The sequence below is a fragment of the Gopherus flavomarginatus genome, chromosome 1 (genome assembly GCF_025201925.1).
Source record: "Gopherus flavomarginatus isolate rGopFla2 chromosome 1, rGopFla2.mat.asm, whole genome shotgun sequence".
Classification (NCBI taxonomy): Eukaryota; Metazoa; Chordata; order Testudines; family Testudinidae; genus Gopherus; species Gopherus flavomarginatus.
Genome location: NC_066617.1, coordinates 337,286,804 through 337,303,384, shown reverse-complemented (window position 1 = coordinate 337,303,384; position 16,581 = coordinate 337,286,804). Strand labels below are relative to the sequence as shown.

General features: G+C 42.6%; 1 protein-coding gene across 7 annotated transcripts in view; it reads left to right on the top strand.

Annotated features, from left to right (window-relative positions):
- AASDHPPT (aminoadipate-semialdehyde dehydrogenase-phosphopantetheinyl transferase) overlaps positions 1 to 16,581 on the top strand; it is a 1,013,205-nt gene that overhangs the window by 24,674 nt on the left and 971,950 nt on the right. The window lies entirely within an intron of this gene.

Genomic DNA, 16,581 nt, shown 5'->3' with positions numbered 1-16,581 from the left:
CCGTTGAAATACAAAATCCAGGCACCTGACAAAGATTTATATTTTGGATGACAAATGAACTTTAACATTTAGCTAAATCAGATCAAAGAGAGGATAATTTATAAAAAACCTCACCAATCACTATCAGTGTCATGCCGCTTTCATTCTGAAATCCACCTCCGTGGACTTCCTTGCAGCAAATTCACTTCCCAGGTGCATATGGTCTTGCTACCCTCAGTAGATTTTTTTAAAAAATGTAATTACACACTCGCAACACTAAGAGTCCACGTCTCGGGAACAGGGTGGTTACTACTGGCTAGCACTCACCTTTGCTAGGGGCGAGCCCTCCACCCCCCCGTGCTGGTGGAGGGTCCTGCTGGAAAGGGACGGGTCCATCCAAGGCGGAAGGGCAGGGTTAATGTCAGTCTCGGTCAGTCTGCCCTGGCTCTAGTGGTTGTGGGGCACTAGGACCCTGTAGCGGCAGGCGACGCCAGGAGCTGGGCCTGGGTTGCTTGCTGCTGCTGCCGCAGAGACTGAGCCAGAGCTCACGGGGCTGCAGACAAGAAAAAGAAATAAACGGTGAGGGCAGGCCTGACCCCTGCTGCCGGTGCCAGGCCCCCCGCTGTTCCCCTGGGCTGCCCTGCCCCCTGCATTCCCCTGAAGCATGGGGCCCCCAAAGTGCGGGTTCAGGGCTGGTTGCCGCAGTCCGTCCTATGGACGGGACGCCTCTGCCCCCTATGGTGGCCTCTTGAGGGGAGCCACACATCTCTCTCTTTTCTAACGGGTATCTCCTGGCTGAACTGTTCCCTGCCTTCACTGTGTGTTTTCCCACAAAGAGAGTCTGCCTAAACAGCCTTTGTTGCGTTCTCTTCAGAGACTGGTAAGCTGCAGAATGATTGCTGCAGATATAAGATACCATGCAGCACTTCCCATGCAAGCCTACTTTAATCTTAGTTAAAAGCATTAGAGAAAATATTTTAAAAATAACAAAAAGAATGCTACACACGTGCTTATAAGCTTACCAGGCATCACACCTGTCATAAACAGATAGCTAAGGGTTAATGTTCTTTTACCTGTAAAGGGTTAACACAGGGAACCAAACACCTGACCAGAGGACCAATCAGGAAACAAGACTTTTTCAAATCTGGGTGGAGGGAAGTTTTGGGTGTGAGTTCTTTGTTCTTTGTCTTGGGTCTGTGCCCTCTCGGCTCTGAGAGTGATTTTTCTATCTCCAGGCTTTCTAATCTTCTGTTTCCAAGTTGTAAGTACAAAGATAGTAAGACAATAGGTTTATATTGTTGGTTTTTTTTGTATTTACATGTGTGTAGTTGCTGGAATGTGTTAAATTGTATTCTTTTTGGATAAGGCTGTTTATTCATTTTTTTTCCTTTAAGCAACTGACCCTGTATATTGTAACCTTAATACAGAGATCCTTCTATGTCTTTTTTTCATTCTTTTTATATAAAGCTTTCTTTTTAAGACCTGTTGGAGTTTTTCTTTAGTGGGGACTCCAGGGAATTGAGTCTGCAGCTCACCAGGGAATTGGTGGGAAGAAGAAGTCAGGGGGAAAATCTCTTTGTGTTAGATTTACTAAGCCTGACTTTGCATACCCTCTGGGTGAGGGGGAAGAGAGATTAAATCTCTCGGTACTTGTGTTTCCAGGACTGGAAACAGGGAATCGCCTAGGGTCGTCCAGGGAGGGGGAGCCTGGGATGAAGTAACAAGGAAACAAGGGGAGGGGCTATTTCCCTTTGTTGTAAGACTCAAGGCATCTGAGTCTGGGGTCCCTCAGGGAAGGTTTTGGGGAGACCACAGTGAGCTAAGCACTGTATAATTCCTAGCTGGTGGCAGCAATTACCAGGTCCAAGCTGGTAACTAAGCTTGGAGGTTTTCATGCTAACACCCATATTTTGGATGCTAAGGTCCAGATCTGGGAAGAAATGTTATGACACCACCACCTTAGGAGTTTTTGTAGTTCCAAGTTCTATCAGAGCTTGAGCTCAAAACAAGCACAAACTGTTATGAGGCCTCACTAGGCCAAGTCTGTCCTTAAGGACTGGGGAGTTCGATGGACCAGGAGTTCTATCAGGCTAAACTCTGGACTTTCATCCAAAAGTATTTCCTTTGTCTGTTGTTTTTTGGATAATTCAGTTTGAACTAGAATATTCATTTCTCCCTGGGGAGTGACTTGAAGGGCTGATAACAGAGGAAGTTCATCAGGATCCCCTTCTCTAATACAGAAGAAACATATGGTGCAACAACAACACATGCATAGTTGCATTTTAAATGCATTGTACTCCAAAGGTATTAACCTCTAATTCACATAACTCAGTAAAGCTTATCTTAATTCTATGAGGTTTGTTCAGAGCACTATAGATACTGTCAGTCTGTCAAACCTCTTACTATGCATTCTTTTCCACTGCTTCTGCCCAGCTGTACTGGACTTTTCTCATCTATTCACACAGTCTAGATACAATTGGTAAAGAACCGTCTCCTTTTCATCTCTTGCCCTCTGGAGCAAACTTCCTGTTTCCCTTCAGACTGTCATTTTTCAACTCTCATAGAAAAACATGCCTTACCTTCCTTGCCTGTGACTAAAATTACAAAAATTAAATCTATATCCTGCTGTAGTGTTGATCCCATAAGCTCATTAAATGCCTGACCAATCAGATAAATATTGTGCAGCTTCTGGATGCTTGTCAATTTAGCTCTACTTGTATTATTTGCAAACAAAAATAATATCTCTGAAATAAATATTATATATTGTAGGAAAGAAAACTGTTTTGTCCCTGAGATAGACAAGATGACCATAAAGGTCTTTTCTGTCTCTAATTTCTGATCCTATGATTCATGAGCAACTACAGATACATGAGTATCTTTCCAGAAGGGTTAGTGACGATTAGAGATGCAATTATGTTTTTCCAATTGAAGGCATCAGTAACGCCCTCAGCTAGTATCTCAGCCTGACAACTTCAGTGCTGTTTAATCATCCCTGAACCCTGAGAAAGCATCCTAAACTGAAACTCACGTAGAGTACTCCCAGTTGCTGCAGCTGAGACTACTTGTGTGAGTATGTCTTGCAGAAATGGGCCCTGGATAATATATTCTGTAGGAGCTACTCACCTTGAGTAAGCATTGCAGAATCAGGCCCACAAAAAGCAATATACCTAACATATACATGCACACAACTAATCCTTTAAAACATGCCATATATGGTAGTGCTTGGGAATGGACTGAGAATTCCCCATGGATGTTTGACATTCCGTTTCTTACTATCACTTTAAATCTATGAGAATCCTTTTTCAGCACTGGTTTTAGTTAAGTAAGTAGCAGGAGTACTATTGCAGCCTTGATGATGCAGAACTTTAGCATCACTTCGCCAGCCTAATTCTTCAACAATCATAAAAAAAATTCTCTAGTGTGTTTCTACTGTATTTTTGCAGTATAAATAAAATAATTGACTCCAAAGGGGAAAGTAGTAGATGTGTTATTCCTTGATTTTAGCAAAGCCTTTGATACGGTCACCCACGGTATTCTTGCCAGCAAGTTAAAGAAGTATGGGCTGTATGAATGGACTATAAGGTGGACAGAAAGGTGGCTACATCGTTGGGCTCAACAGGTAGTGATAGATGGTTCCATATCTATTTTGGCAACGAAGTATCAAGCAGAGTGCCCCAAGGGTCGGTTCTGGGGCTGGTTTTGTTCAATATCTACATTAATGATCTGGAGGATGGTGTGGATCGCACCCTCATCAAATGTGCAGATGACACTAAACTGTAAGGAGTGGTAGATACGCTGGAGGGTAGGGATAGGATACAGAAGGACCTAGACAAATTAGAGGATTGGACCAAAAGAAATCTGATGAGGTTCAACAAGGACAAGTGCAGAGTCCTGCACTTAGGAAGGAAGAATCCTATGCACTGTTACAGACTAGGGACTGAGTGCCTAGGCAGCAGTTCTGCAGAAAAGGACGTAGGGGTTACAGTGGATGAGAAGCTGGATATGAGTCAACAGTGTGCCCTTGTTGCCAAGAAGGCTAATGGCATTTTGTGCTGTATAAGAAGGAGCATTGTCAGCAGATCAAGGGACATGATCATTCTACTCTATTCGGCGTTGGTGAGGCCTCATCTGGAGTACTGTGTCCAGTTTTGGGCCCCACACTACAAGAAGGATATGGAAAAATTTGAGAGAGTCCCGCGGAGGGCAACAAATGATTCGAGGTCTGGAGTACATGATTTATGAGGAGAGGCTGAGGGAACTGGAATTATTTAGTCTGCAGAGGAGCAGAATGAGGGGGGGATTTGATAGCTGCTTTCAACTACCTGAAAAGAGGTTCCAAAGAGCATGGATCTAGACTGTTCTCAGTGGTAGCAGAAGACAGAACGAGGAGTAATGGTCTCAAGTTGCAGTGGGGGAGGTTTAGGTTGGACATTAGGAAAAAAGTTTTCACTAGGAGGGTGGTGAAGCACTGGAATGAGTTACCTAGGGAGCTGGTGGAATCTCCTTCCTTAGAGGTCAAAAGTCTTGACAAAGCCCTGGCTGGGACGATTTAATTGGGGATTAGGTCCTACTTTGATCAGGGAGTTGGACTAGATGATCTCCTGAAGTCCTTTCAACTCTGATATTCTATGATTCTTAAGTTAAATAGCAGTCTCTTATTGTCCTGGGATTCCATTGCATAGATAGTAGGTTTTGCCTTGAGAATTCCTCTATTTTTAGTCTGGATTTATTACTATCTTTACAACATTTTATTATGTACAAAAATGCCATATGCATACATACACATAGCGCTGCCACATTTCATTTACAAAGCAGAGGGTTTTTTTTTTATATAAAGAGAAGATGTACAGCATATGCACAAACTAAGTTTCAAACCCTCAAATCTTGGCAAATCAAAGACCTCTTTCACACTGGAATGTCAAGAGGAAAGATGTTTGGGGCCTCGTAAAACCAGAACATAGCAAAGCTTTGCCAAAACCAAAACATGGCAACATAAGGCTACGTTTAGTTAAAAATAAACTACCTATTAATTAAATGGTCCCCAGTAGAAGCTGAATTTTGATGTCTCTTTGTAATTCTTCATCTCAACCTGTAATCCTCCATTTGCGAAAGAAGGTCCTCTTAGGGTTTTTACTTCTAAGGCACTTTGTCTAGTAACTTCTCAAGTATCTGAGATGTAGTACATGCTTAAAAACATATGTTTGCCTTGCTTTATTTATATTTTCCTTTAATAACAAGGTACCCTAAGTACTATATTATTCTTTGCTCACAAGCTCCCCACTATTTTCATCAAAACAAGAATTGCCCTTTCTTCGTCATGTACTGAGTATTTCTAAAGTACCATGAGAACTCAAATTTTTCAAGTGTAGGAGTTAAATTTATTTTGACATGGCTCATGAAAATGTTTCCAAGCAGTCAGGATTGTGTATCTAAGAGTCATATGGGGTCAGCCTTGTGCTCAGATGATCATTATACTTTTTGTGAGAACCAGCTCCACCTCCTGGATTGAAAGGAGCAACACTTCCCTAGGACAAATCTGCAGAGCTGCTGTATGGTCATCTGTGTATACATTACATGTATGTGACAGGGTAGCATGCATGCAGATGAAGCTTCTGGCAGAACTTTTCTAGCTTTATCAAGTATAGAGTAGGGTATGAACACTGCTTGTGTAGTAATGCAAGTTTAACCAAATAAAGGGCCTCTGTGCTGATCATACTTATTTAGAAGTAAGTCCTGTAGGAATCTGTTCTTCTATTGCTAAGCCCACGTCCAGACTACCCCGCCGTATTGGCGGGTTAAAATCGATTGCTCGGGGATCGATATATCGTGTCTAGTCTAGACACGATATATCGATCCCCGAGCGTGCTTACATCGATTCTGGAACTCCATCAACCCGAACGGAGTTCCGGAATCGACACGGAGAGCCGCGGATATCGATCCCGTGCCGTCTGGATGGGTGAGTAATTCGATCTTAGATATTCGACTTCAGCTACGTTATTCACATAGCTGAAGTTGCGTATCTAAGATCGATTTTCCTCCCCTAGTCTGGACGAGGCCTAAGTAAGAAATAATATGCAGCTATAAAACCTGCTTGAAATGCACTATGCATATGTGCAGTTTCTGGTTTGCTATAAGTAATAAAATTTCTGAAAATTCAGTTGCAGGAGAGAGAATTTTTTATCTGTAGCAGGATCTCCCTTCTCACCTATCTAGGCTAGGAGGGGCTTCTCCAGGGGTTCTTCACTGCCCTCTTACCCCTTCCCAGGCTGGGTTGGAGGTGGAGCAGAGGAGCTGTGGTGTTGCTCATCGGATGGGAAGAGTAAGAAGAGCCAACAGAGCTGTGTGTGTATCTTTTTTATAGTAGTTGTGTATGGCTAGCCAACTACAAAAGCAGTTTCTCCTCCCTTCACACCTCAACTGCTAGAAGAGGGCCTCATCCTCCTTGATGTAACTAACCTCTTTATCTCTAGACTGAGTCATTCCTGCATGTTTATGCCTGCCTCTGGAAACACCCACTACATGTGTCTGACAGAGTGAGTATTCAGCCACGAAAGCTTATGCTCCAATACGTCTATTAGGCCATGTCTACATCTAAAATTTTGCAGCGCTGGTTGTTACAGCTGTATTTGTACAGCTGTATAGGGCCAGCGCTGCAGAGTGGCCACACTTACAGCAACCAGCGCTGCAAGTGGTGTTAGATGTGGCCACACTGCAGCGCTGTTGGGCGGCTTCAAGGGGTTTCGGGGAACGCGAGAGCAAACCGGGAAAGGAGACCAGCTTCGCCGCGGTTTGCTCTCGCGTTCCGCGAACCACCCTGCAAACCGCAGGGAAGGAGACCTGCTTGCTCGGGTTCGGGGAACGCGAGAGCAAACCGGGAAAGGAGACCAGCTTCGCCGCGGTTTGCTCTCGCGTTCCGCGAACCACCCTGCAAACCGGAGGGAAGGAGACCTGCTTGCTCGGGTTCGGGGAACGCGAGAGCAAACCGGGGAAGGAGACCAGCTTCGCCGCGGTTTGCTCTCGCGTTCCGCGAACCACCGTGCAAACCGCAGGGAAGGAGACCTGCTTGTTCGGGGAACGCGAGAGCAAACCGCGGCGAAGCTGGTCTCCTTCCCCGCTTTGCTCTCGCGTTCCCCGAACCGCCGAGCAAGCAGGTCTCCTTCCCTGCGGTTTGCAGGGTGGTTCGCGGAACGCGAGAGCAAACCGCGGCGAAGCTGGTCTCCTTCCCCGGTTTGCTCTCGCGTTCCCGGAACCACCCTGCAAACCGCAGGGACGGAGACCTGCTTGCTCGGGGTTCGGGGAACGCGAGAGCAAGCCGGGGAAGGAGACCAGCTTGATTACCGGAGGCTTCCTCAGGTATGCTGGGATACCTGCTTATTCCACGGAGGTCAAGAAAAGCGCTGGTAAGTGACTATACTTGATTACCAGCGCTGGATCACCAGCGCTGGATCCTCTACACCCGAGACAAAACGGGAGTACGGCCAGCGCTGCAAACAGGGAGTTGCAGCGCTGGTGGTGCCCTGCAGATGTGTACACCTCCTAAGTTGCAGCGCTGTAACTCCCTCACCAGCGCTGCAACTTTCTGATGTAGACAAGCCCTTAGTCTGTAAGGTGCTGTCATAAACAGATAGCTAAGGGTTAATGTTCTTTTACCTGTAAAGGGGTAACACCAGTAACCTGAAACACCTGACCAGAGGACCAATCAGGAAACAAGACTTTTTCAAATCTGGGTGGAGGGAAGTTTTGGGTGTGAGTTCTTTGTTCTTTGTCTTGGGTCTGACCCTCTCGGCTCTGAGAGTGATTTTTCTATCTCCTGGCTTTCTAACCTTCTGTTTCCAAGTTGTGAGTACAAGGATAGTAAAACAATAGGTTTATATTGTTTTTTTTGTATTTACATGTGTGTAGTTGCTGAAATATGTTAAATTGTATTCTTTTTGGATAAGGCTGTTTATTCACTTTTTTTTCTTAAGCAATTGACCCTGTATATTGTCATCTTATTACAGAAACTATTTTTAATGTCTTTTTCTTCCTTTTTTTATATAAAGCTTTCTTTTTAAGACCTGTTGGAGTTTTTCTTTAGTGGGGACTCCAGGGAATTGAGTCTGCAGCTCACCAGGGAATTGGTGGGAGGAAGAAGTCAGGGGGAAAATCTCTTTGTGTTAGATTTACTAAGCCTGACTTTGCATACCCTCTGGGTGAGCAGGGGGAGAGAGATTAGCTCTCTCGGTACTTGTGTTTCCTGGACTGGAAGCAGGGAATCTCCTAGGGTCGTCCAGGGAGGGGAGCCTGGGAGGAAGTAACAAGGAAACAAGGGGAGGGGGTTATTTCCCTTTGTTGTGAGACTCAAGGAATCCGAGTCTGGGGGTGCCCCAGGGAAGGTTTTAGGGAGACCACAGTAAGCTAGGCACTGTATAATTCCTGGCTGGTGGCAGCTTTATCAGGTCCAAGCTGGTAACTAAGCTTGGAGGTTTTCATGCTAACACCCATATTTTGGACGCTAAGGTCCAGATCTGGGAAAAATGTTACAACAGGTGCCATAGGACTTTTTTGTCGCTTTTTACTGAGCTGCTGGCTACTTTCTGCTCCTCTCTCCCCTCTTGTCAGAAAGGTGGCAGGTTGATGAGGGAGAGAGCTCTGCCTGCAGCAACCCAGCCTGATCAGCTTCTCCATCTCAGGAGACAGGGAAGAGGGGCAGGCAGCTAGTTGGCGAGGGATGCCCTCCTGACCCTTCCCTGCCCTCCTTCCAAGGAAGAGCTGAAGCTTCTTGCTTCTAACTGAGACTAACTCCAACCCTGGCCATAATCCCCTCACTTACATAACTATTCTTGAGTTGCCAACACTGACATAACGTTAAAGTTTAGACAGGCAAAGTTAAGGTTCTCTTTCTAATTGTGTGTTTACAAATCAAAGTATTAACTGACAACTTTCCAAATGTCTGCATATTCAGGTTGGTAATTATAACTTTGTTTCACAGGTGTTTTTGTAAATGTGAAATAATTTGACTGCCTTAGATTTAAATCTAACAGTGTTTTTGCTTTGGAAATTTAAGTTTCTATAAATTATGGTTGTGTTTTTGTGCTCAAAGTAATGTTGAGGGGAAGTGTATTTTTTCATTAAAAGGGAAACATCTGCATTCTCTCATCCTCTGGTCCAGTCCCTGCAGGAAAGTGTGGAGAAACTGGCTGGGGCATTGAACAGAGTGATGGTGATTAAGAGAGAATGAAGGAGCCTGGTCCTAGATAGTGTAACAGAAGCAGGACTTGGGAGAGGCCACCACTAGGCTGGTGTTAGGAGTGAGAGTTGACTCCGGACAAGGCAGAGAGGGACATGAAGATGGGGAGGTATCAGAGGAGAAAGAAAGCATTATCTGGGGCTTGCAGAGGAGAGTGACAGGATTTTGCATTGGAAAGGAAAGGATTGTTGAGGATGAGAGGCCTAGGGAGCATATCAGGGAGTGAAACCGAGTAGATGAAGGAAACTAGGACCAAAGAGAAGTAGGGAATCTGAGGGCAGAGGGTGCATGGCATCTGGATGGGGAAGGGACTATGGGAATGGGAGAGGGAATGGCAGGCAACAACCTGAAAATTGCATGGGTGTGGTGGCTCTGGACTGACGGAGATGGTGATCGAGAGGAAGAAGCTCTGAGAGCTGAGGGATAATGTTCTGAGTAATTGGATTGTGAGGTAGTAGGAGACTGCAACTCCAGCAATTTCATGAACTCTATAGGGCTGGATTTCCAGCCCTGCAGTTTCTGGGCTGCAAGGGGAGACTGCAGCCAAGTCCTTCACAGTTCTTAAACTGTGGAGTCTCTGGAGCAGGTATTACTGTAGTTTCATGATCATGAAAGGGATAAGGGGAGGTGTGGGTTTGGGAAAGGTGGTCCGTAGGACAGTCTTTCCCTTACCTGAGGTTTTCAGAACTCCCAACAGGGGCAACTTAACTATTTCACTCCAGGCTTTGTAAGGAATAAATAAATAGGAACACAGCAATTCAGTCTGATAAGATTCATGCAAGTAAGCATGCTCTAACTAACACTGCAGTTTTTAGATTTAAGCTCACACAAACATAAGCAATAGGTTTAGAGCATCCCAGATATTCACCTAACATCTGGAATGGTATTGAGTAATTAACAGAAGGTTTGCAGTGGCCTGTTGCTCACCCGCTGGAGAGAAGAGGTGTCAGGAAAAACATCTCAAGATGACTTCAGGGGACTGCTCCCAAGTACAATCTATTAGCTAATCTTCTATAAAACACACAGATCATAATCAGAGGGGTAGCGGTGTTAGTCTGGATCTGTAAAAGCAGCAAAGAATCCTGTGGCACCTTATAGACTAACAGACGTTTTGGAGCATTAGCTTTCGTGGGTGAATACCCACTTCGTCAGATGCATGTGTGTGCTTAAAACATCTGTTAGTCTATAAGGTGCCACAGGATTCTTTGCTGCTTTTACAGATCATAATGATCCTTACTATATCATCACTTTTCTAACTTTCCATAAACTTAATATCAGAGACATCTAGACTCAAAGTTTTCCAACCACCAAGGTTTTTAGTCCCACTTGTTTACTTGTTTGTCCCCTCCTGCTGTTCTAAGTAGCAGAAACTGTAGCTAGTTTTGACCTTGCTTCTAAAAGCCTGTCTCCAAATTAACCCTTAAGTATGTGGTGTTCTATTTCATTACTTCAGAGCGACTGAACGCACACAATATGGTTGCAATTAGCTTGATCACATTCTGGGGTATACACACCTCTCAAATCCAGGGCAACTGTCCGTAAGACAGTCTTCCCTTAAGAGGTAGTCCATATTATTATTATTATTTTTGTTTGTTTATTTTTAATTGAGAATACATTACCTGATCTAGCTGGATCCTTTGCCTGAGAGGCTTTTCACCAGCATATTAATTTTTCTGTTAGTATGGCATGCCGCCAGTTTTTAACAGCACTTTGCCTCCCACAGTAAGAGCAGGACTTCTGGCCTCCTTGGGTTGTTCCGGATCATTCCATCAGTTGGTTATTGCAACTTCTCTCTAGTTAGCTGTCAGAGAACACTTTTGCTTAGCTATAATCTATTTTTGAACCTGGTTAGGGCTGCCATTATCACCTCCCATCCAAAATATCACACCCATTAAAGACATTTTGCAACTAATAATTTGGTTCTTGCTAAAATGGAAAGCACAATAACAGGTTAGAAAACCTAAATGTGTGTTTTAGTGCGAGGTATACTTTAGCCATATTAATTTAATACAAATTAGTGAAGACGTTATGACAATTCACTAGTATTTATTAGTAGCAAAAGAAAACCCCAGAAATGAGGTTAAAATAAAAGTGTATTTAAAAATATACAACAACTTGTCAAAATACAGAAAATTCTACATATTGAAGGTATCTAGATTTGGATTATCCCTGCTAAAGTAAATAGATTGCATTCTGTCATATCCATTTACTCATCTCTAAGACCTAATGGGCAGATTGCTTCATTATGCGGTTTAATTATACCTGTCGTGGCTGTGTAGCTAACCATGCTGTGATGTCCCTTGCTTACAACATATCACTGAAGTGCTGTTAACCAATATAACTAGGGCCCTACCAAATTCACGTCTATGAAAAACGTATTACAGACAGTGAAATGTGGTCCCCCCTCTTCCCACCGTGAAATCTCATCTTTTGTGTGCTTTTACCCTATACTATACTGATTTCATGGGGAGACCAGCATTTCTAAAACTGGGGGTCTTGAGCCAAAAGAGTTATAGGAGGATCGCAAGGTTTAGGGTGATCAAGTATTGGCACCCTTACTTCTGTGCTGCCTTTAGAGCTGGGCGGCTGGACATTGGCAGCTGTTGGCTGGATGCCTAGTCTGAAGGCAGCACCTCACTAGTGGTACCACAGAAGTAAGGATGTCAATACCATACGTTGCCCCCCCTTGATTCTGCGCTGCTACCTTCAGAGCTGGACAGCCCAGAGAGTGGCAGCTGCTGACTAAGAGCCCAGCTCTGAAGGCTGCAACCACCCTCTACAATAGCCTTGTGACATGACCCCCCACCCCCTCCAGCTCCATTTTGGATCAGGACCCCTACAATTACAACACCGTTAAATTTAAGTTTTACAATATCTGAAATCATGAAATTCACAATTTTTAAAATCCTATGACTGTGAAATTGACCAAAATGGACCATGAATTTGATAGGGCCCTAAATATAACTGCACATTCTGCAGCATTTTACTGCAAAGTAAAATTGAGACTGGAGTGTAGAGGAAAGTGTTTCAGACACTGGAGAACTGCTGTTGAAATCTACAGCTGCACTGATCTTTAAATGAAGGCTTTTATCATTTTAAATACATGTAAAATACTTTTTCACCTTCATGCTTGACTATTTAAATGTTAACTTGAAGAGGCTTCTTGTTTATGCTCACATAACTGTATCCTGGACTTATTAAACTCTGATGCAGAAGGCCTAAGTTAAAATTGATATCAGGTTAGCAGAGAACTCCTTCAAGTTGCCATTACACTACAACGTACTCACAATGCTCTGGCTACTATAAATCATCCTGCTCATTCGGAGACATACATGGTGATACCAACTTCTGAATCCCACCACGCCAACACACGTTTGTTGCCCTTTAAGCAAGACTTACTCCCCCCCACCACCACTGTAGTAAGTGAAGGCCCTGATAAAGGCCCAGTATGAGGTCTGAGGCCTGAACTAAAGTAATGGTCAAGATTTTGCTAACATAAAGCAAAGTGAAGCTGTGAGCCAGAGGCAGGCCCTGCTCACAGAAGCTGGCAAGGAAAGGGCTGATGCTGCAAGAAGATACATACCTAAAAGGTACTGAACACTAGAGATCAGAACATTCACATACTTGCACATTCCACACAGATAACAAGGAACAGACTGACCCATCCCAATGACAAGGGCAAAAGGGTAATATGATGGATAGAGTTGTTTTGATCGAGCCAACATGTACAAGGTGAGAGGCGGCACCTTACTACGTAGAGGGGTTGTACCTTGCTGCGTAGAGGGGCTGCACCTCAATACGTCAGGAGTGATGTGTAACTTGTTTGTACCTGTGTATAAAAATGTATCCCTGGGGCAATGTCTTTGTCCTGCCGAGGGGGCAGTGGAAAGTCCCGCCACTGACTGAGCTGAGTCCATTGACCGTGGGCACATATTAGTAGTATGCCTTTTACTAGAGTAACAATCTAGGGGAACTATCGTTGTGTCCATACGGCAATAAACCTGGCCGACGTGCCTTCATACCTTACTAGACTCTGTGGTCATTGGGGGTTCTCTTCGGGTCTGCTGTGTCAGCTATTTGCGCAAAGCTGGGACGGCACACAGAGGGAACACACACGCAGCCGAGTGATACCAACAAGGAGAGAGCAGAGCACCACACCGGTAGCACCTGACAACAGCACATCTGACAACACTGGTGACCCCGACCGCTGATCTGGTGAGTAAGCGAGCTGTCCGCTGTAAGAATCGCAATCTAACATGGCAGAAAACCTCGTGCTAGGGAACCCCCTGATCCCCTCCCTTTTGATCCCCACGGAGTTTGATAATTCCTGGACCCACTGGATTGCCAGTAAGGGGGGTCCATATGAACTTAAAAAAGAGAGTGAGGAAACATGGACTGGCATATGTAGAGCGATGGTACAAACCGAGGCTCTGAAAAATAGTAATGAAAGTAAAAAAGTAAAAATAACAGTAACAAAGAAACAGTTAAAAGAATCAAAAGAAGCTACACAGCCCTGGAATGCTCCCACCGCCCTAGCAGGGTGGCAAGCAGCCCAGAGACAACCAGTACAGGAACAGAGTGAAACACTGAAAACAACTGTAAGGAACCTACAAAAAATACATGTGCCGTCCCCTGTTATAAATATTGGTGGTAAACAGCAGGCTTCAGGTAGCTACCCTGTGCCTGAAGAATGGGGACAGAAGTGGAAAGAGGTGGTCCTAGTAAAATTAAAACATGAAACTGGGTCCACTGCATTGCAACCATCACCTTATGATAAAAGCCGGGTTCCAGTTAAACTTAAACCAGAACCTAGACTGGTGCCTGTCAGAACGGGACAAGTAAGTGCACAAAAGGAAAGAGTAGCAAACAATACTCTCATTGAATTGGTAAATCAAATGAAGGAAAAAATGGAACAGTTCACAAAGCACATTAGGAAACAGGAGCTGCGACTTGATCGCAGGGGAGTGAGTAAAAAAGAATTTCAAAGTAAAAAACTAAAATTAAGCGGGTTAACACCTAGAATTGATGCATTAACACATGGAGCTGCCCAGAAACAGTTAACTGCAGCAAAAAGGGCACTCCTACTATCCATTTGGCATGCATACAAAAGGAACAGACACTGGGGGAACAAATTCAGGTTTTACAAGAGCAGGTAACTACCCCCAATCTCCTCTCAGAGCCAGGATAAAAACCAGGGGCGCAATCCCCAACTGTGCAGGTTCCCAATTGCTTTGACCCATGGAACCACACTCCGTGCTCATATCTGAAAATAGAACCTTCTTTCTCAAATATTTTTACATACCAGTTAAGTTTTGTCTTTTATATGTTTTCTCAGTTTGCTAAACTTGCTGCTGCTGTCTGTATTTTCAAATGCCTTGATAGAGCTAATCTCTCTTGGCTCAGGTCTCGCTACCTATCTAGGTTGCTCTTCACCCCCCCCTTCCCCCCCCCGCCTCTTTTCACTTCTACTTTTTCTCTTTGTTTTAAAAGTTAAAAGTTATAGTTTTTACAGAAACCTCCAAAAGATAAAGCAATTAAAAACAGAACAAAACAAGAAACAAAAAGAAAATAAGGTAAAAACTTTAAATCCAGTAAATTAATTATTTTAACCCTTCAGGAATGCAACAGCTGGAATTATTCCTAACTTTCTTGAAGATATGGTTGCCAAGCAACAGAAACGCACTCTCTGCTTCTAATCCTAACCACTAAGTAATATTTGAAACATGGGCTTTTCTTATTCCATACAGCAGAGTTTTAAAATAATGTTAAATATAAAGTAATGCAAAATTCCGTGTTACCAAATTAATACAATACGTTTGGCAAATATTAATATATTTTTTATCGAATTCATGCTACAAGTTTCAAATAAGGTAATAACTTGTTTATTCAAATGTTTAACCCTTTTTACTATTTATTTTTGGTGGTGGTATTTTGTATAGTTATGAATGGAATTCTGGCGCCATTTGTTTTTAATTGTATGTTTGTCTTGTATGTCCTGTGTGTGTGTCTAGTGTCGTTGTGTGTGTCACGTGACAATTTTTTTTAAAAATTATTTTTATTTTTATTTTTATTTTTTTTTGTTGCAACAAAAGTCAATTTTATATCCTTTTAAAAAAATATATGAGATGTGGTACCACACTATTTTAAAATCACAGTTGGGGTATAATCATAATATTATTAACACCAATTTTTTGTGCAAAGTTCAAAAAGGTTTCAGTTACAAATATATGTACATATATTTCTGTCTCAACAAATAATGCAATTGCAAACAAAAAGAATTCTCTTTTATCAATCACAGTTTTGTTAAGTTTTTTTTTTAATTGTTGTTCAAAGAAAAAATGTAAGGGGAGACCTCAACATTAAGGTAAAGATAATATTAACAAAATGTCAATTTCTTGTTTGGGCTTTTTATAAATTTGTTTGCACTGTTAAATATAGTTATAAGACTGTCATAACCAAAATGTTTTAAAATAACAATTTATGCATGAAGCTAACCAAACAATTTCAACAGGTTTCCACGTTTTTAACAGGTTTCCACCTTTGGCTCCTAAACATAGCAAAGCATTTTGAAAGTATACCCTCAAATACCCTCAAAGTATTTGCATGTATCTGTATTTAAAATTTATTTTGTTTTTTTTTATAGTTGATTTAATTGTATATGCTTTTCTTTTGTTATGTTAATGGGAGCAATGATTGCTAAAGTTTGTGCTTCTAAACAGTTAACAAGAGTAAAATTGATATCACAAGCAAATTAACTCTAACTCTAAAAAGCTTGTTGAAGTTATGTTACTAAACCAAAGTGTTCAGCAAGGGAAAGCAATAACCCCTTCTCATAAAAGATTGTGAGCATTTATTTTAGCTGTTAAGCATTACATTTAGTGTTAAATATTAGTAATGCACCCCAAATGAAAATGAATGTCTATACAACAATTGCAAAAGTATAGCTTATGTTATAAAAGGCTCGGTCCCTATTACGTTGCCACTTTCCCTTGTAGTCCTCTTTCACTGTCCCTTCTGATTCCATTTAAATTTTTAGATTTAACGAGAATTTGGAATAATGGGTCTCAGCCAGTCTGAGTACAGTATTTGCATATTGTATGATTACTGAGCTATACCATACAATGATAATGCAGATCATATGCTGAATGCAGGTGAATGCACATCTGAAAAATAAGTGTATAGTTGCCGGTCAGCTACTGTACAGCATCCCTGGACTTCAGATGATTCAGACAATCTCATTTTAGTACTGTGATTGGTAGATAGAGAAAATACTATATGGCATATTGATTTAATAATATTGCATTAAGCAATCAAATATAGATAGCTGCGTGCCTGTGCTGACTATTTTCACAGGTGGCTAATGACAGGGTCAA